The sequence below is a fragment of the Pelodiscus sinensis genome, chromosome 3 (genome assembly GCF_049634645.1).
Source record: "Pelodiscus sinensis isolate JC-2024 chromosome 3, ASM4963464v1, whole genome shotgun sequence".
Taxonomy (NCBI): domain Eukaryota; kingdom Metazoa; phylum Chordata; order Testudines; family Trionychidae; genus Pelodiscus; species Pelodiscus sinensis.
Window position 1 is genome coordinate 84,545,193 of NC_134713.1, and position 20,927 is coordinate 84,566,119.

The following is a 20,927-nucleotide window of genomic DNA, read 5'->3' on the forward strand; positions in this document are numbered from 1 at the left end:
GAGTTGCATCCTAAATTGGCAAAATCTGATGCTTGAGAAGGAAATCTAAAAGTACTTGATAGATTAAAGACTTTAAAGAAGACTGCATTATGATCCCCCAAAAGCTCCATTTTAACATATGAAAAATATAAATGAAACAGTTGGGTGCCAGCATAGTTAAAAACACAGGAATTCTTTAGCTTTCACTTTTTCAATAAGAAATCTCAAAGTACTTTACAAGAGAGAGTTCAAACAGCTCTTTTTTAATGTTCACAAAAGATGGTTATATTGTCTGTTTTCCCCCTTGAAATAGTCAGTCAAACTGACCATTTGAAAGAATGTCCTAAATATCTGAGAATGATCAAACAGTTTCAGAAAACTGTGTTGCTTTTTCTTTTTGGGGGAGGAGAGAGGAAGGTAAAACCAGAATAGGAAAAAAGGTTTGAACCAGTCTACCCATTGCTTTTTCTTATGTTGTACTAAGGGCCTGGACCAAGGCTGATTTAAGTCAATGGGGGTATGTCTAGACTGCATCCCTCTGTCGGCAGAGGGATGCAGATTAGGCAGGTCAACATTGCAAATGAGGCAGGGATTTAAATATCCCACGCCTAAATTGCCTAAAAACGGCCACCGTGTTTTGCCGACTCAGCTCTTTGTCAGCAAAAAGCTGCAGTCTAGAGGGGGATCTGTCAAGAAAGAAAGCCTTTTTCGATAGATACTATAAACCTCCTTGCAGGAGGCATAAGGGATCTGTCGAAAAAGTCTTTCTTTCTTGACAGATCCCCCTCCAGACTGCCGCTTTTTGCCGACAAAGTGCTGAGTCAGCAAAACGTGGCTGCCATTTTTATGCAAATTAGGCTCGGGATATTTAAATCCCTGCCTCATTTGCAATGTCTACCTGCCTAATCTGCATCCCTCTGCCAACAGAGGGATGCAGTCTAGACATACCCTGGGAGTCTTTCCATTTCCTTCAGTTGCCAATGGATTGAGCATTAAATTTCAAGATCTGACAGGAGCTCTGCCTCTGGTTGATTATTATAGTTTGAGTGGGAGTTGGGGGAAGGTTAAGCAGATAATGCAAGGAATAAGGGTCAACAATAACAAGAAATTGGATTATAAATGAATACTTGCATGTGGGTCATGAGTTAGTAGCTCCTTTTGCTTGAGAACAAGCAAGATTTTGCCATTTCTTTTCTATCCCAGTTGAATTATTATAACTCCAAACATTTCTTTATAGTTATCCACCAATTTTTCAATTGTCAAGAACCTTTATTTCAGGCTATTTTCTTTATGGATGGGTATATACTGCAAGCTCATTGAGCAAGGGACCATGTCTACTTCTGAGTTTGAATGGAACCTAAAACAATGAGACTCCTATCCTGATGAGGCCTCTGGGCACTACAACTACACATATTTAATAGTAATTATGCTAATGACAAATACCATTATTAGCAATTCAAGCTATTGATGACATATAGCAACCTGATTATTTTATTTTTAGTTTCTCTTCCAAACTATGAAATCCCTCCTACCATGACTCACCTGGAAAAATGCAGTTAGTTACTTTCAAGCAATACTGTGAAATTGTGCTGTTTATGTACCTTCTGTCTGAGTTCCAAATCAATGCCTGACATCTCTCTCTCTCTCTCTCTGTATATATATACATATACACACACACATATATATATATATATATATATATATATATATATATATATATATATAAGTTTTTCCTGTAGGACGACAGAGTGATGTCATCACATTAGTCTGCATCTTCCCTGTCTCCTCCCTCACCCTTCCCCTTTCCCCAGTCCTTGGCTGCGCCTCCCTCCTCCTTATTCCCTGGTGCCCAAGACATAGCACGGGGCCTGGCAAGGTGCTGAGGAGCAGGTTTGAAAGCCACTTTCTCCCCAGTTCTTGGGGGTGTGTGGAAGCCACAAGTTACACAGCCCCTGCCCTTCCCCCCACCCCAGGACTCCAGAGGAGTGGAAGCTGCTATGGCCAGATGCAGGAGCACAGGGCCCAGTGAGGCTTCATAGCAGCTCCCCCTCCCCACTCCAGGGACTGTGGGGGACAGCTGGGTCTGGTCTGCCCTACCTCCCCCGCAGTGATCACAGAAGAGAGGGCCGAGCCTGCCACCCTACGGATTTTGCCCAGCCCAACACCCCAGAGGCTGGGGGAAGAGGGCTGGGCCTGGCTGTGCTGCAGTTTCAGCCCGGTCCAATCCCCCAGTGGCCAGAGTGGAGAGGGCTGGACATGGCCCCACTGCGGTTTTGGCCTTAGGAGAAGGGGGATTATGGTTAGGTTGTGGCGGGAGGGTAGGTGGGGTGGGAAAGAAGGGCTCGGGCAGGAGGTGGGAGGGGGGGGCGGACTGGGTTTCCCAGGTGGCCTATCCCTCACAAGAGGGGGGTTGGTGAGCATAGCAAGCAGGGGGCACCGCCCCCTAATTTTTCATCAATCAGAGACCAATTCTAGAGAAAAATCAGACTTCCAAGCTTAACATATGAACAGCCATACTGGGCCAGACCAAAGATTCATCTAGCCCAGTACCCTGTCTGCCGACAGTGGCCAATGTCAGGTGCCCCACAGGGAATGAACAGAACAGGGAATCATCAAGTGATACTTCAATTCCCCGCTTCTGACAGAGGCCAAGGACAGTATTCCTACCATTCCTGTACATCCTGGCTAATAGCCATTGGTGGACTTAACCAACGTGAATTTATCTCATTCTTTTTTGAACTCTGTTAAAGTCCTGGTCTTCACAATGTCCTCTGGCAGGGAATTCCACAGGTTAATTGTATGTGGTGTGAAGAAATATGTCCTTTCATTTGTTTTAAACCTGCTATCTATTAATTTCATTTGGTGAACCCTAGTTCTTATGTTATGCGAGCAAGTAAATAACTTTTCCTCATTCACTTTATCCATACCTGTTATGATTTTATAGACCTCTATCATATCCCCCCTAAGTCGCCTTAATTTCTAAACTGAAAAGTTCTGGTTTTATTAATCTCTCCTCATTTGGCAGCCATTCCAAACCCCTAATAATGTTTTTCCCCTTTTCTGAATTTTTTCCTATGCCAAGATAGCTTTTTTGAGATGAGGCAACCACATCGGCACACAGTATTCAAGATGTGGTGTACCATGGTTATATTGAGAGGCAATAAGATCAAGGGTGCCATTTTGAGTGCGTAAGAAAGTTTATTTTCTTGCTGCAATTAATGAAAGCAGGCCTGTAAGTATCAGCCCACAGGGCACAGATAGAATCATAGAATCATAGGACTGGAAGGGACCTCGAGAGGTCATCGAGTCCAGCCCCCCGCCCTCAAGGCAGGACCAAGCTCCACCTACACCATCCCTGACAGATGTCTATCTAACCTGTTCTTAAATATCTCCAGAGAGGGAGATTCCACCACCTCCCTTGGCAATTTATTCCAATATTTGACCACCCTGACAGTTAGGAATTTTTTCCTAATGTCCAATCTAAACCTCCCCTGCTGCACTTTAAGCCCTTTACTCCTTGTCCTGTCCTCAGAAACCAAGAGGAACAAATTTTCTCCTTCCTCCTTGTGACACCCTTTTAGATATTTGAAAACCGCTATCATGTCCCCCCTTAATCTTCTTTTTTCCAAACTAAACAAGCCCAGTTCATGAAGCCTGGCTTCATAGGTCATGTTCTCTAAACCTTTAATCATTCTTGTCGCTCTTCTCTGTACCCTTTCCAATTTCTCCACATCTTTCTTGAAATGTGGCGCCCAGAACTGGACACAGTACTCCAGCTGAGGCCTAACTAGTGCAGAGTAGAGCGGCAGAATGACTTCACGAATTTTGCTTACAGCACACTTGTTGATACAACCTAGAATCATATTTGCTTTTTTTGCAACAGCATCACACTGTTGACTCATATCCAACTTGTGGTCCACTATGACCCCTAGATCCCTTTCCGCCATGCTCCTTCCTAGACAGTCGCTTCCCATCTTGTATGTATGGAACTGATTGTTCCTTCCTAAGTGGAGCACTTTGCATTTCTCTTTATTAAACCTCATCCTGTTTACCTCTGACCATTTCTCTAACTTGCTAAGGTCATTTTGAATTATGTCCCTATCCTCCAAAGAAGTTGCAACCCCACCCAGTTTGGTATCATCTGCAAACTTAATAAGCGTACTCTCTATCCCAATATCTACATCATTGATGAAGATATTGAATAGTACGGGTCCCAAAACAGACCCTTGAGGAACTCCACTTGTTATCCCTTTCCAGCAGGATTTAGAACCGTTAACAACCACTCTCTGACTACGGTTATCCAGCCAATTATGCACCCACCTTATCGTGGTCCTATCTAAGTTATATTTGCCTAGTTTATCAATAAGAATATCATGCGAGACCGTATCAAATGCCTTACTAAAGTCTAGGTATATGACATCCACCACTTCTCCCTTATCCACAAGGCTCGTTATCTTATCAAAGAAAGCTATCAGATTAGTTTGGCATGACTTGTTCTTCACAAACCCATGCTGGCTATTCCCTATCACTTTATTACTTTCCAAGTGTTTGCATATGATTTCCTTAATTACCTGCTCCATTATCTTCCCTGGGACAGACGTTAAACTGACCGGTCTATAATTTCCTGGGTTGTTCTTATTCCCCTTTTTATAGATGGGCACAATATTTGCCCTTTTCCAGTTTTCTGGAATCTCCCCTGTCTGCCATGATTTTTCAAAGATCATAGCTAAAGGCTCAGATACCTCCTCTATCAGCTCCTTGAGTATCCTGGGATGCATTTCATCAGGACCTGGTGACTTGCTGACATCTAACTTTCCTAAGTGATTTTTAACTTGTTCTTTGTGTATCCTATCTTCTAAACTTACCCTCTCTCTGCTTGTATTCACTACGTTAGGCACACCTCCAGACTTCTCCGTGAAGGCCGAAACAAAGAAGTCATTGAGCATCTCCGCCATTTCCAAGTTTCCTGTTACTGCTTCTCCCTCCTCACTAAGCAGTGGGCCTACCCTGTCCTTGGTCTTCCTCTTGCTTTTAATGTATTTATAAAAGGTCTTCTTGTTTCCCTTTATGCCTGTAGCTAGTTTGATCTCATTTTGTGCCTTTGCCTTTCTAATCTTGCCCCTGCATTCCCGTGTTGCTTGCCTATATTCATCCTTTGTTAGTTGTCCTAGTTTCCATTTTTTATATGACTCCTTTTTTATTTTGAGATCGTGCAAGATCTCCTTGTTAAGCCAAGCTGGTCTTTTGCCATATTTTCTATCTTTCCTACACAGCGGAATTGTTTGCTTTTGGGCCCTTAACAACGTCCCTTTGAAATACTTCCAACTCTCCTCAGTTGTTTTTCCCTTCAGTCTTGCTTCCCATGGGAATATACACCTCCCCTATGATATGGCTGTCCCCCTCTGGGTCTGGCTGAAATAACTGAAGAGTTTGGGGCCTTGGAGATGCCCTGCTAAGCATGCTGCAAGGGCTCATGAAATTTTCCTTTGTTTACCTGCTAGTCCCAGATTAGCTGGAGTCATTGGACATTGTTCCATTTTCTTGGCAAAAATAAACATGCTCTGATTACTGCTGTTTAAAAGGAACAGTGACAGAAGCATGGGTGTTATAGGCAAGTACCTTCCCCATTCTTATCAATTTAAAAGGGTTTACACACCTTCAGATATTTTGATGTATTATAGTAAAATACTCTTCTATCTACACCGTAAGTTATTTTCAAAGTAAGTTCTCTGGAGCTCTTTCTGGTGAGCCTCCTGCTTTTCTCCTGATTCTTAAAGTTCTGCTTTCCCAACACAGGTTCCCACAGATCAGCACTCCACTTGCTCGGCCTTTAAGAGTACATTTACACAGCAGTGTTTTTTCGGAATAACTGATGTTATTCTGAAATAACATAATCTGTGTCTACACAGCAAGCTGTTATTTCAACATAATGCCAGAATAATGTTAAACTGGAGGACTTCTTACTCTGACTCCTGTAATTCTCATTTTATGAGGAGTAAGGGAAGTTGGAGGAAGAGTGCTCTTTCTTGGATATCCTGCTGTGTAGACAGCGTCAAAAGCCAAAATAAGGTATTTTGACTCATGCTACGCAATTGACATAGCTCAAGTTGTGTAGCTTATTTCGGCTTTAGCCCTGCTGTGTAGACATACCCTAAGAAATGAAGGAAGCTTTACAAGAGTGTTCCCTGTTGTGTCTAATGGTTGAGATCCATTCAGAGCACTGTGCCTGGACGTAGTCCTTGTCTACATGGAACAAATGTTACTGATAGTTGTTATACTGGTGCATAAATACACATATTCCCTCTGTGAACATTAGTTCTGGTAGAAGACTGGTTTTTTTTTTCCGGTTAATCTTAACACCCTTCCCAAACAATATAAAGCTGTGCCAAAAAACGGCCCTCATCTACTGAAGTAACAGTGTCTCCTCAGGAAATTATACTAGTTTAGATATACCAGTTTAAAATCATATCTTAGGTTTTACACACACAAAAAAATCTCTCCTGTGTAGAGAGCACTTTAGGAGCGTGAGGTGAGTAAAAAATACTGTTTTCAGGAGTCTTCTGCCTAGTATATTTGAATTAGACAGAGTGCTGGCCTCCTCAGATATACTGACAACAGACCCATTTCCCCCAATGCCTGTGATGTGATGTAGGGATGTAAGTGATTAATCAAGTAGTAGACTACCTGATAAGCATATGCTTATCAGGTAGTCAAGTAACTACTTGACTAGTCACTTCTCCTCCTTCCTCCCCCACTCTGTTGCCTTTATTAGACTACTCGATTAGCTGATTAAATGAAATTTAACATCCCTAATGTGAGAGAAGAAGGGGGCAGAGGAGAGAAAGTAATCTTCTTCACCTTGCTCCCTACTCAAGTGTCAGAAAAGGAACAAGGAAAGAAAATAAGATAGGATGAGAGTGGCACTCACTCACATAAACACACAGTCCTCTGACTTGCAGAGTTGAGGGAATGCTCTCAGCAGCATCTATATGGTTTGGGCAGGATATCACTAATCAAAGTCATTGAGCAACGAGTACTCCTGTGGCACCTTAGAGACTAACAAAATATATATAGTATGAGCTTTCATTGGCAAAATCCACACAAATCACAGAGGACATAGAAGGGCCTATCAAGACTCAACATAGCCTAGAACTTAGTCCCAACCCAGAGTCACAGACTTGGAGATATGACTAGAATGGCAGTGGGGAGTGATTTGTTATAACAATCCTTTCTTTTGTGACGAGTTACCAAAAATTAGCAGCCTGAGCCAATGACAGCCATGGGCCATGGCCATAGCTTCCTGCCTCCTAAATCAGAGAACAGGAAGTAGGGACAGAAATTTTTTTCTCCTGGCAAGGACATCTGGGAACCAGCAACCCAGCCAGAGCAACTTCAGGCAAGGACAGGAAGCAGCCAGATCCTCCTTCCACACTAGACTGGCAGCAACCAACACCAGTAGATAGCCACTGAACCACAGCCCTCTGCCCACACCAAGGCCAGGGACAGCCAGTGGAAGAGCCACAAGGAGTTGAACACCAACCCATGGAGATGGCAGAGAAATCCAGGAACTGAGAACTGCTACATTTCTAGAGCTCATTCCAAGCTGCAGCCTTGTCATGCTTTAATTCTGTTAATTAGGACATTTGCTTTCATTCATGTAAATAAGGTCAAGCATAATACTCAGACATATAAATTAGGGCACGAGGCCATTTATGTAAAATCTCCAGCTATCTAAACCTTCAGCTGTAACTGGTATTCTTACTGACCAGTTTTCTTGCATCCCACAGAGAAAACTCCCTCCCTGCAACTTCTGGATTTGGATATAGTGCAGTTCATTTGCTACATTTGAGGTGAAAATAGAAAGCAGTGCACAAACAAGCTCAGACTCTGGATCAATTCATCAAACCAAGTGGAAATGTCTGTCTGCCATATAAAAGATAATGAGAGAAATTCACTTGTAGTTCTCTTAACTCAGCCTGTTCATGTGCTCATGTGTGAAATTACCCAAGGGGGGGAGTATACTAGCCTGTATAGGAACCTTCTTTGGCCTCAGAGTTGATTGGCTGTGCAGATTATGCTGCAAAATGAATTTGTTTTTGAAAACAGAGGGGCTCATCAGACTACACAGGATTGCTGATTAGAATATGGCACTGCTGGGGACTGCCTGTCCTGACAGCATCAAGAATGTAAAGAAGAATATGGAATGAAATGAACTCTGCTCCAAAGAAAGGTTTTGTGTGGATGGTACCACTCTTCATCAGCATGTTCTTAGAAAGTTACTTTGCTAAAAGTGTTAATAGTTCATGCATTAATTGGCTGGTTTGTTTGTTAATTCTTGTAGAAATGCCTAGAATTTGCTTTTCCAGTTTGTAAAACTGGAGTGGAAAAAAGGGAGCGGTTCTTACATTTCAGATTCTTATAATTTAATATGAGGCAGAAAATGTCTCCAAGTCTTCTGACTTCAGCTAGTCATCTAGTAGACATTTTCTCATCTCATGACTTAAAAAATGCAGTTGGATTGCCATCCGCAGGTAGTTCGATGTTTTATATCAGCCCCCCAGAGGCTTAGTCTGCTGCAATTCCTATGAAATAAAATTGTAATTGGAGAACCCCAGCGGAAAAATCTTCTTTGCTTTTGCAGGCTATTTCTAGTTCAATGGTCCGGATAAAAGAGAATTTGCATTTTCATCACCATAAAAAATAATGGTCATGATCATTATCATGATGGTTTAGTGCAAAATCAAAATTAGCAAATCACTGAGTTCTTTGTTTGTGTGGGCTCGTCTGCAGCACATCTGTCTGTCTTTGTTAGTTATGCTGTTGTTTTGCCCCAGTTCCAGCAACAATGTGGCTCTGTTAATCAGTGACCAGCAGAAGCACTTGTCCGCAAATTCTCCCCTGCAGCAGAAATTTCCCCTAGCCGCACTACAAATACATTTTTATTTCCTATTGTTCTGAATTCCCTTTTAACTTCATGATATATGAAGACTGTCTTGTTCTCGTCAGACCCAGAAGTGCATTTTCCTTCTTTTTTATAGTTTTTCCTTTCATTTTCATCTACTTCAAAGGTGGGGAATCTCTAGCACACTGGCACTGGCAGGCCACAAAAGGGTTTGTTTACCTGAACATGCATAGGCATGAAGGCCTACCACTCCTACTGGCTGTGGCTCACTGTTCCTGGCCACTGGGAGCTGTGGGAAGTGGCGCAAATCAGGCCACTGCTTCCTGCAGCTCTGATTGGCTGGGAACGACAGCAAACCAAAGCCACTAAGAACTGTGAGCAGCCATGTCTGCAGACACTCAGGTAAACAAACTGTCTGGCAATCCATCAGCAACTAATCATGATGAACCACATGCAGCCCATGGCCTAGAGATTCCCCACCCCGATTTATCTCCTTTGTAGTTATTCAGGAAATAGAAAATCCAATGAATTATTTGTTCCTCAGCAAAGTCCTTCCTTTGCACCCAGTTTCTCAGCTGAGTTATTTTGACAAATTTCAGAGGGGTAATCGTGTTAGTCTGTAAAATCAAAAACAACATGTAGTCCTGTGGCACCTTAGCTCTGGTCTATACTAGGGAATAATTTTGAAATAAGTCCCCTTATTTCAAAATAGCAAGTGGAGCATCCACACTACCAAGCCTATTATTTCAAAATAAGCAGCTGGTTATTTTGAAATGATATCTCCTGCTTTCCACGAAGAATAATGCTTATTTCAAAATACTTTGGAGGGGTAGCCGAGTTAGTCTGTAACAGGAAAAACTTTAAAAACAACAAATAGTTTAGTAGCACCTTAAGGACTAACAAAACATGTAGATGGTATCATGAGCTTTCGTCATCTGAAGAAGTGGTTTGTGCCCACAAAAGCTCATGATACCATCTACATGTCTTGTTAGTCTTTAAGGTGCTACTAGACTATTTGTTGTTTTTTTAAGTTTTTCCTATTTCAAAATAGTTATTTCAAAACAGTGGTAGTGTGGAAACTCCACTGCTGCTATTTTGAAATAACTACTCCCCAGAGTCATTCAGAATAATTACTCTCCAGTGCTACCTGAGGCTCTAAGTTGAGGTAACATGTCCAGATTAAGGGCAAAAGTCAAATTAAGATATGCAACTTCAGGTATGTCAATTGTGTAGCTGAAGTCGAAATAACTTAATTCATCTTTTGGCACTGTCTACAGAGTAAGAAGTCGAAGGAAGAACACTCTTCTTCGACTTCACTTACTCCTCGTGAAATGAAGGTTACCAAAGTTGGAGTAAATCCACTATTTTAAAATAACAGCTTGTGTAGATGCACATTTTGTTATTTTGAAATAATGTCAGTTATTTTGAATAACTGCAATATAATAATGCTGCAATATAGATGTGCCCCAAGGGCACTGCCTGACTAATTTTGAGGCTTCCCTGTAGTGTGGATATGATATTTCGGAATAGTTGTTTCAGGATTTAATATTTTGAAATAAGTTATTTTGAAATAATTTCCTAGTGTGAAAAGTCTGAGAACCACTGTTCAAGCGGAATTGTGGCCCACCACTGGTGAGACAGAGCTTTGCACTGGTCAAGGCCAGCAGAGAAGTGTTAAGCTCATTATGGACACAGATTGCTAATGCTTCTTTATGACAGGATGCCAACTAAGGTCCTTGCTTAAAACAAATCATTTGATTTAAGAAGTTATTTGGGGGATTGTCTCCTTCTTGCTGGCCCATCACTGCAGTCACGAACAACTGGGACATTTAGAATCATAGAATCATAGAATACTAGGACTGGTAGGGACCTCGAGAGGTCATCGAGTCCAGTCCCCAGCCCCCATGGCAGGACCAAATACTGTCTAGACCATCCCTGATAGACATTTATCTAACCTACTCTTAAATATCTCCACAGATGGAGATTCCACAACCTCCCTGGGCAATTTATTCCAGTGTTTGACTACCCTGACAGTTAGGAACTTTTTCCTAATGTCCAACCTAAACCTCCCTTGCTGCAGTTTAAGCCCATTGCTTCTTGTTCTATCCCCAGAGTCCAAGATGAACAAGTTTTCTCCCTCCTTCTTATGATACCCTTTTAGATATTTGAAAACTGCTATAATGTCCCCCCTCAATCTTCTATTTTCTAAACTAAACAAACCCAATTCCTTCAGTCTTCCCCTATAGGTCATGTTCTCTAGACTTTTAATCATTCTCGTTGCTCTTCTCTGGACCCTCTCCAATTTCTCCACCTCTTTCTTAAAATGCGGTGCCCAGAACTGGACACAATACTCCAATTGAGGCCTAACCAGCGCAGAGTAGAGCGGAAGAATGACTTCTCGTGTCTTGCTCACAACACACCTGTTAATGTATCCCAGAATCATGTTTGCTTTCTTTGCAACGGCATCACACTGCTGACTCATATTCAACTTGTGGTCCACTATAGCCCCTACATCCCTTTCTGCTGTACTCCTTCCCAGACATTCCTTCCCATTCTGTATGTATGAAACTGATTGTTCCTTCCTAAGTGGAGCACTTTGCAGTTGTCTTTATTAAACTTCATCCTATTTACCTCAGACCATTTCTCCAATTTGTCCAGGTCATTTTGAATTATGACCCTATCTTCCACATTAGTTGCAACCCCTCCCGGCTTAGTATGATCTGCAAACTTAATAAGCGTACTTTCTATACCAATATCTAAATCGTTGATGAAGTTATTGAACAGAGACGGTCCCAAAACAGACCTCTGTGGAACCCCCACTTGTTATGCCTTTCCAGCAGGAAAGCATCAGAAAGCATCATGCTCACCTTTGTGTTTAGCCACCATAGTAAACAGATCTTCCAGTGACTGGAACCATTAATAACTACTCTCTGCGTATGGTTAACCAGCCAGTTATGCACCCACCTTATAGTAGCCCCATCTAAGTTGTATTTACCTAGCTTATTGATAAGAATATCATACGAGACCGTATGAAACGCCTTACTAAAGTCTAGGTATACCACATCCACCACTTCTCCCTTATCCACAAGACTCGTTGTCCTGTTAAAGAAAACTATTAGATTGGTTTGACATGATTTGTTCTTTACAAATCCATGCTGGCTGTTCCCTATCACCTTGCCACTTTACAAGTGTTTACAGATGATTTCCTTAAGTACTTGCTCCATTATCTTCCCTGGCGCAGAAGTTAAAGTAGTTTCCTGGGTTGTTCTTCTGCTTGAACATTGCAAGATCAGTGGCAGGGACTTCTCAGTAGAGAGCTTCAGCCTTAGGAGCCTCTTGCCTACTAGAACCCAGATTTAAGAAGTTCTACAAAGCAGGGCAAGGCTTCGTTGCTTCTCTGATTTAATTGTTGTTCTCCTAAATAAACAGTAACTCCTAAAAGGCACCAGCTTAGACCAGAGTCACACTGTGCTAGATTCTGTACAAACACATACTGCTCCATAGATGTTACAACCCAAACAGAGAAGGCAGACAGGTGGTGGGAGAAGGTAAGTATTATTGTTCCTGTTTTAGTGATGAGAAACTAGGCACAAAAAGATTTAACTTTAACTTTTAAAAACAATGGCAGATCATCCTTCTCCATGAGATGAGGTTGCCGTAGGTTATATTAATTTGTTTCAATATTGTGTTCATTGCTTCCAGGTGTCCTGTTGCCGAGGTTCTGGGTTGCCACTTATTACTCTCTCTGGGGATGTCTACACTACAAAGTTAATTCGAACTAACGGATGTTAGTTCGAATTAACTTTCATAGGTGCTACACTAGTGCTCCGCTAGTTCGAACTTAATTCGAACTAGCGGAGCGCTTAGTTCGAACTAGGAAAACCTCATTTTACGAGGATTAAGCCTAGTTCGAACTAGCTAGTTCGAATTAAGGGGTGAGTAGCCCCTTAATTCAAACTAGTGGGAGGCTAGCCCTCCCCAGGTTTCCCTGGTGGCCACTCTGGCCAACACCAGGGAAACTTGTCTGCCCCCCTCCCGGCCCCGGAGCCCTTAAAGGGGCACGGTCTGGCTACGGTGCCCATGCCAGGTGCAAGCCTGCCGGCACCCAGCCAGCAGACCCTGCACCTGACACGGATTGAGCCACCCACCCGATGCCCCCCAGCCCTCGCCATTTTCCCGGGACCAGGCTGGCGGCTCCCAGGAGCTTGCTCAGGACCGCAAGAGGCGGGCACCTGCCTGGGCTAGTGCAGACATCGTGGACCTCATCCACGATCTCCGCACTAGGCACAGGAAAGTGGCCGGCTAGGGCAGGAGAGCTGCCAGCCTGGCCACCCAGGAGCAGGTGTGCAAGAGAATCAAGGGGGTCCACTGAGACCCCCGACCCTGAGCCCTGAGCTTAGAATGGCCGTACTGGGTCAGACCAAAGGTCCATCTAGCCCAGTAGCCTGTCTGCCGACAGCGGCCAACCCTAGGGACCCTGGAGGGGATGGACCGAAGACAGTGACTAAGCCATTTGTCTCGTGCCATCCCTCTCCAGCCTTCCACAAACAGAGGCCAGGGACACCATTTCTTTCCCCTGGCTAATAGCACCCCATGGACCCAACCTCCATGACTTGATCTCACTTCCCTTTAAACTCTGTTCCAGTTCTAGCCTTCACAGCCTCCTACAGCAAGGAGTTCCACAGGTTGACTCTTTGCTTTGTGAAGAACAACTTTCTGTTACTAGTTTGAAGCCTGCTACCAATTCCTTTCCTTTGGTGTCCTCTAGTCCTTCTATTATGGGAACTAATGAAGAACTTTTCTGTATGCACCCTCCCTACCCAACTCCTGTTTTTAGAGACCTCTATCCTGTCCCCCCTCCGTCTCCTCTTTTCTAAGTTGAAAAGTCCCAGTCTGTTTAGCCTCTCTTCATATGGGACCTGTTCCTAACCCCTGATCATTTTAGTTGCCCTCCCCTCTCCCAGCCTCTCTCTTCCCCTCTCCCACCTCCTTTTCCCATTCTCCCCTAGTTTTGTTCAATAAAGACAGATTCCATTTTGGAAGACACGTTATCTTTATTTTGTACATCAAGAAGAGGGGCTAGGGAAGGGTAAGTGGAAGGAGGTGAGGGAGGAATGGGGTACGAGGCCCCGATGGGGCAGACTGGGCTGGCTCTGTGGGCTTCTGGGGGTGGAAGCTCTCCTGCAGCCCCCCAATTGCCCCCTCTCCCCAGATGGCAGCCTGCGGCAAGTGCAGCCGGGCTGATGGCCGAGTGCTGTGATGTGCCCAGTGTGGGTACTCTGGGCACTCCAAGCCAGGACTACTTTGCAAGCGGGGCACCCCTGAGGACTGTCTGTCTGGGGTGGAGGTCGGGACCCTTTAAGCACAGTCCTCGGCTAGCCTGAGACAGCATCTCCACGCTCTAAGTCCTCCTCTGATGCCCTGCCGGCACTGCTTCCGGCCATCCTTAAGCCCGGTTCAGGGTCCACTTAATGTGGACATGCTAGTTCGAATTAGCAAAACGCTAATTCGAACTAGTTTTTTAGTCTGGATCCGTTAGTTCGAATTAGCTTAGTTTGAATTAACTAATTCGAACTAAGTTAGTTCGAATTAACGTTATAGTGTAGACATACCCTCTCTGTGGAAAATGAAAGCAAATATTTAACTAACTAGAACTGCAAATTTTCTTGACATGTTCCATTTTTAAGGTTCCATTTTTGTCCTGTTCAGCATGAATGGAAATAGATCTCAGTGAGATCTCCAAGTCTGGATTATTTTTATATTTTTTGCTAGCCTTATGAGACATATGCCTGTAGAAAATGAGAGATAAGTTAGAAAAATGAGGAGCAATAGCTTTATCAAGCTATGGTTCACCCAGAAAGAAGAACTGCACAACCTCTGGGAGCTTACAGGTTAGTAGTTCAGTTATATGCACTCAAACTCCATTTCTTAGAACAGCTTAGACTAGCTTACGGAACAGTTCATTTTTGAAGTTGTTTCTTTTACTGTCTATTAATACTCAATCTAAAGGGACGAGGTTTGTGGGTCAAGATAAAAATGCCTTACAAAATACAGCAGTAGAGCACTCCACTGAATACAAGTTTCAGTAAAACACAGATTTCATTTGAGAAACCTAACAAACTCTGCAGAGCAAATGGCATTTATAGTCAATTTTCATTTGATTAACGTGGTTTATTTTAATCTCTTCAGAGTGCTGACTTCAAAGCCCAGGAAATCAATGGAAAGATTTGCATTGATTCAGTGGGATTTGGATGAGGCCCACAAGGTGCTAGAAAAACTATATGATAATCAGTCTCAGAGGGGTAGTCATGTTATTCTTTAACTTTAAAAACAAGTAGTTCTCTGGCTTCTTGGAAACTAATAAATATACAGGAACATAAGCTTTTGCAAATAAAACCCACTTATCTGATAATCAGTGAGGCCTGGTCTATACTAGACCGTGCAGGTCGGCTTAAGATATGACACCTAGCTACGCAAAATGCATAGTTGGATTTGTCTTACCTTAAGCCAAGTCACCAAAATGTCTACACTGCAGTGGCCAACAGGAGCACATGCTCCCACCAACTTCCCTTACGCCTTTCAGAAGGATTGTACTGGATGCCAGCTGGGGCTGTGGTCTATGTTAAATCCACTAAATCAAATGTTAGATGATTGATCTCCAGAGGGTTGATTTCTGTAGCGTAGACATAGCCTCTGATTGCTCTTCCTTACTGGCCTGCAATATGTGTTTGCTTTACCACCATTGAATGAAAGAGGCTGAAATCCCAGCAACATTATTAACAATTTTTACCACTTTATCGCTGCAGAGAACCAGTGACTAATCTTCTAAGAAAGTGATTGTGATAGAAAAGACAAAATAAAAAAATTCAGCTCCAGCCTGTAACTTCTTTTTTCTAACCAGGAAATTGACTGAAAGATTATTAGATTTTTTTGTTATAGGACCTCATTGCACTAAGTAATCTAGACATTTAGAGCTTTGTATGCTGTACCATTGGCATGGACTACAGGGTTCTGAATTGCAGTGCACACAAAAGTGTTGAATGTTAGCTGTCCCACGTTGTCACTGCAGGTGAAACCTGAAAGATACCTAGTTTGTATTAACATAGGCATCTTCCAACAAGACTGTGTTAACGTGAACTGGGTACTTTTTAGTTTATACCAGTAGTGTCATGGGAAAGTTAGCACACAGCAATTGAAGCGCTCTGCATTTCATAACCCTGTAGTCTGCACTATGGCAAAATGTAAACATAGTCTCAGAGATAACCCTAGCCCTGAAGAGCTTGCCATTTTAAAAAGACTAACAGCAGACAAAAGGCAGGGGATGAGGACAACAACATAGGAGCAAAGTATCCAGACAAGGAAAGACACATGTGTTGTTATTTTGTTTCCCCCACCCTGTCCTCAGGCAATATGAAAGTGGGGAGAGGGATACTATTAAAATATGCTGTATTTTTGTGACTATTATGTACTTTTCAAACTTCCCTGTTCTTGCCTCTTTTCCTCTCTGCACATTCTCTTTGTCTCCCCCTGCTTACTCCTGGATATCTGTAGCCTACATCTTCCATAGTGTAGAGATGAGTTCTCAGTGGGGCCCTCACTCCAAGACAGTTTTGTGCTCAGCTTCATGTCTTAAGTCTCCTGCAGTCTGGATGCTGATCATGCTCCCTACGCTGCTGTTCCCCAATATCCCATTTGACTGGGAATCACCCTGGTAACACAGTAAGGAGCCAAGTATCTACAAGTGGTAGGGGACTTATGGGCCCTCACACCATATGGGGGTGGAAGCACTCATGTTTGTCCTCCCTACTGCTTCCCCTCTTCAGTTTCTGGTGATCAGGAATGCCTTGACCTAGCAGGCAGTGATAGAAATGAAATTCAACTGCCAACCCAGAGTACAGCTCCTGAAATCTAGATAGTATGTGGACCTTGGCTTTTCATTCAATGCCACAGTAGAGACTAGTTATGGCATTTAGATTGCTGGTCTGAGTTCTGATTCTTGAAACTCTTCCTCCCACCCCTAAAGTCTTTTGGAAAAGTTTGTGCCAGGGGTTTTAGTTTGGAGTTATTTATAGCCAGAAAGTTCCATTGAAAATCATACCCTCTGCTACTGGCAACAGATGTCAGAATTCATGTATGAAGAGAAAAGGAGAGAACTGAGAGATCCACAGGGAGTGAAAATTAAAATGAGACAGAGAGGAAGAATATCTAGGATCGATTGACTTAGGGTTTGATTACCACAGGGGGGAGATCTCTGCCCAAACACTCTTTGCAGGCTTGTGACACAAGAAAGGAATCCTTCAGCAGACTTGCTCACATTCTGCATTGTGTTTTTGGCTGGGTGATTACATCAGATCACAATGCCAGATGACACATGAAGACCCGGTGACATGCTTGGAAAAAAAGCGATTAATGACAGATGAAAAGCAGAGCCCTGCCTTCTTTCTATCTACAGATCTTCTGACATGCTTTAAACTTTCCCCTTTATGGTGCATTCCCTTCTGAAGTGTACTTATTACACTTTCACTGTGGAAATGACAGCAAATACAGACTTGTCATCGGGTTATGCTTCTAGCATTCTCAAAAGCCCTTTAGAAGGGCTATTTCTGAAAAATGCCAAATGCAGCAGGATTAGCTACAAGTAGGAATGTTGGACACAAGCTCTGAAGCTCAGTGCTGTGATAGCAAATTAATACCAGGAAAAAGTTAGCACCTTTACAGAGAATTTACATTTGACAAAATTATCTTCCTACAAGCATAAAGAAGTGGGGGTATGTCTACACTACAGCACTAATTCGAACTAACTTAATTCGAATTAGTTAATTCGAACTAAGCTAATTCGAACTAGTGCATCTAGACCTAAAAACTAGTTCGAATTAGCATTTTGCTAATTCTAACTAGCATGTCCACATTGAGTGGACCCTGAACCGAGGTTAAGGATGGCCGGAAGCAGTGTCGGCAGGGCATCAGATTAGGACTTAGAGCGTGGAGCTGCTGTCTTAGGCTAGCCGAGGGCTGTGCTTAAAGGGACCCGGCCCCCACCCTGGACAGACAGTTCTCAGGGGTTCCGCGCTTACAAAGCAGTCCTGGCTTGGAGTGCCCTGAGTGCCCACACTCGGCACATCACAGCACTCGGCCATCAGCCTGGCTGCACTTGCCGCAGGCTGCCACCCGGGGGGGTCAATCGGGGGGCTGCAGGAAAGCTTCCACCCCGAGGAGCCCGCAGAGCCACCCCAGTCCTCCCCATTGGGGGCTCGTACCCCATTCCTCCCTCACCTCCTTCCACTTACCCCTCCGTAACTCCCCCTTCCTGATGTACAAAATAAAGGACACGTGTGTTCAAAAATAGAAACTCTCTTTATTGAACAAAACTCAGGGAGACTGGGAAAAGGAGGTGGGAGAGGGGAAGAGAGAGGGTGGGAGAAGGGAAGGCAACTAAAATGATCAGGGGTTTGGAACAGGTCCCATATGAAGAGAGGCTAAAGAGACTCGGACTTTTCAGCTTAGAAAAGAGGAGACTGAGGGAGGATATGATAGAGGTCTATAAAAGCACGAATGGTGTGGAGAGGGTGCATAAAGAAAAGTTCTTCATTAGTTCCCATAATAGAAGGACTAGAGGACACCAACTGAAATGAATGGGTAGCAGGCTTCAAACTAATAACAGAAAGTTCTTCTTCACAAAGCAAATAGTCAACCTGTGGAACTCCTTGCTTCAGGAGGCTGTGAAGGCTAGAACTAGAACAGAGTTTAAAGAGAAGTTAGATAAATTCATGGAGGTTGGGTCCATGGAGTGCTATTAGCCAGGGGAAAGAAATGGTGTCCCTGGCCTCTGTTTGTGGAAGGCTGGAGATGGATGGCACGAGACAAATGGCTTGGTTATTGTCTTCGGTCCATCCCCTTCAGGGTCCCTAGAGTTGGCCGCTGTCGGCAGACAGGCTACTGGGCTAGATGGACCTTTGGTCTGACCCAGTACGGCCATTCTAAGCTCAGGGCTCAGGGTCGGGGGTCTCACTGGACCACCCTGATTTTCATGCAAACCTGCTCCTGGGTGGCCAGGCTGGCAGCTATCCTGCCCTAGAGGGCCACTTTCCTGTGCCTAGTGCGGAGGTCGTGGATGAGGTCCACGATCTCCGCACTAGACCAGGTGGGCGCCCGCCTATTGCGGACCTGGGCAGGCTCCCGGGAGCCACCAGCCTGGTCCCGGGAAGAGGCGGAGGGCTGGGTGGCAGCGGGTCGCTGGTTCGTGCCATGCCAGGTGCAGGGTCTGCTGGCTGGGTGCTGGCAGGCTTGCACCTGGCACGGGCACCGTAGCCAGACCGTGCCCCTTTAAGGGCTCTGGGGCCGGGAGGGGGGCAGACGAGTTTCCCTGGTGGTGCCCAGAGTGGCCACCAGGGAAACCTGGGGAGGGCTAGCCTCCCACTAGTTCAAATTAAGTGGCTACAGAGCCCTTAATTCGAACTACTTAATTTGAACTAGGTGTTAGTCCTCGTAGAATGATGTTTACCTAGTTCGAATTAAGCGCTCCGCTAGTTCGAATTAAGTTCCAACTAGTGGTTTGCCTGTGTAGCGCCTATTAAAGTTAATTCGAACTAACGTCTGTTAGTTCGAATTAACTTTGTAGTGTAAACATACCCTGGGGCAGAACTGCTGAAGCTCTTCCTTGAATAATTTAACTCAGTCTGGCCTTCTAGCAGTGCATCTAAATGAACCAACTGAAACACATTTGGCACCTGTCAAAGTCCCATAGTGAGCTAGGTTTAGAGAATAGCTTTACAGCTCCCCTTTTGTTCAGAATAATATATCCACCTCATACTGGTTACAGGACTGTAGTTAGCTGGTGGCATTTTCATTCATTCATTCATTCATTCATTCATTCATTCATTCATTCATATATTCCTGACCATAGCTGAACACTTGCACTTTTATAACTCTTACGAAATACAAAATCAGTTCTATGTCCTTGTCCTACCTACCAAGTTGTGACAGGCAGTTTGTCCTCTGGTGAGTCTTCAATTCAAATAACTTTTTATTGCTTAAGGGGAAGGGATATCCCCACTAGGGTGGTTGTTTAAGGGTGCACAAGAACCTGTCACATCAAATCTTTGTCCATTTGCACAATTGTACTATTTAAAGATTCTGAAAGCTATTTTTTCTTCCTTTATTGGGTTCATGGTTGGTACAGCTCGTGGTGAGCATAAAGGTGATTATAAGTCCTTTACTTCTCTTCTGCTCCTAGACAAACTGGAGCAGCTACATGGCTACTCTGATTTATGTCAATTAGAATCATCTACTAGGGACCATTTGACTCGATAGAAATTAGGAGAGTATACTGTGCTCCAGCTATAGTATAATTCACACTCCTTCTGCTGATGAGGAAGAGGCAGAAAACATAGGAAGTATTCCTTCAAAGTAGGAATAAGAGATCCTCCGGAATAGGGCTTTATTCCGGAGGATCGGGCCAGTCTAGACGCTTTTTTTCCGGCTTTTCCCCAAGCCGGAAAAAAGCGGCGGACATGTTTATTTAAATCCACGGGGGATATTTAAATCCCCCGCAGATTTCCCTATTCCCACTTTCAAAATTAGCATGCCCCTTCCGAAAAAGGGGCCAGTGTAGACGTAGCCAAACTGTTTATGCCATCTTTCCACCATCCAGACATTTCAGAAATTCTCAGCTACCCCTTTAAGGGCAGCTTTAAGGTCACTTTATGCTGCTCTAGCAGCATAAAGTGACCTTATAGGGGACCAAGGATCAAATACTTGATTTCTGATTCTTATGGACTTCTGGGTTCCTTCCTCTGCCTCATCTGCAAGTGCTGTAATATTTCCAGAAAAAGCTATTTGTGTGATATTTTCAGCCCAACCTGAAGTAGGATATATGAGAAAACTCAAGAGAAGGTCTGGTCTTATGAAACTGCCTGTCAGATTACACAGACTCAAGCTTTGGATAAACATCTGATCTTCCGTGTGCACATTCCAACCTTTAGAAGTCAAGCCAGGGTTTGTTAAAGCTAAAATCCGCAACTCTTCTGAAATCACATTAAAGCATGTA

The 20,927-nt window shown here is 43.7% G+C and overlaps 1 protein-coding gene across 2 annotated transcripts in view; it reads left to right on the plus strand.

Annotated features, from left to right (window-relative positions):
• The window catches only part of SLC35F1 (solute carrier family 35 member F1), a 363,009-nt gene that overhangs the window by 336,307 nt on the left and 5,775 nt on the right, over positions 1 to 20,927 (plus strand). The window lies entirely within an intron of this gene.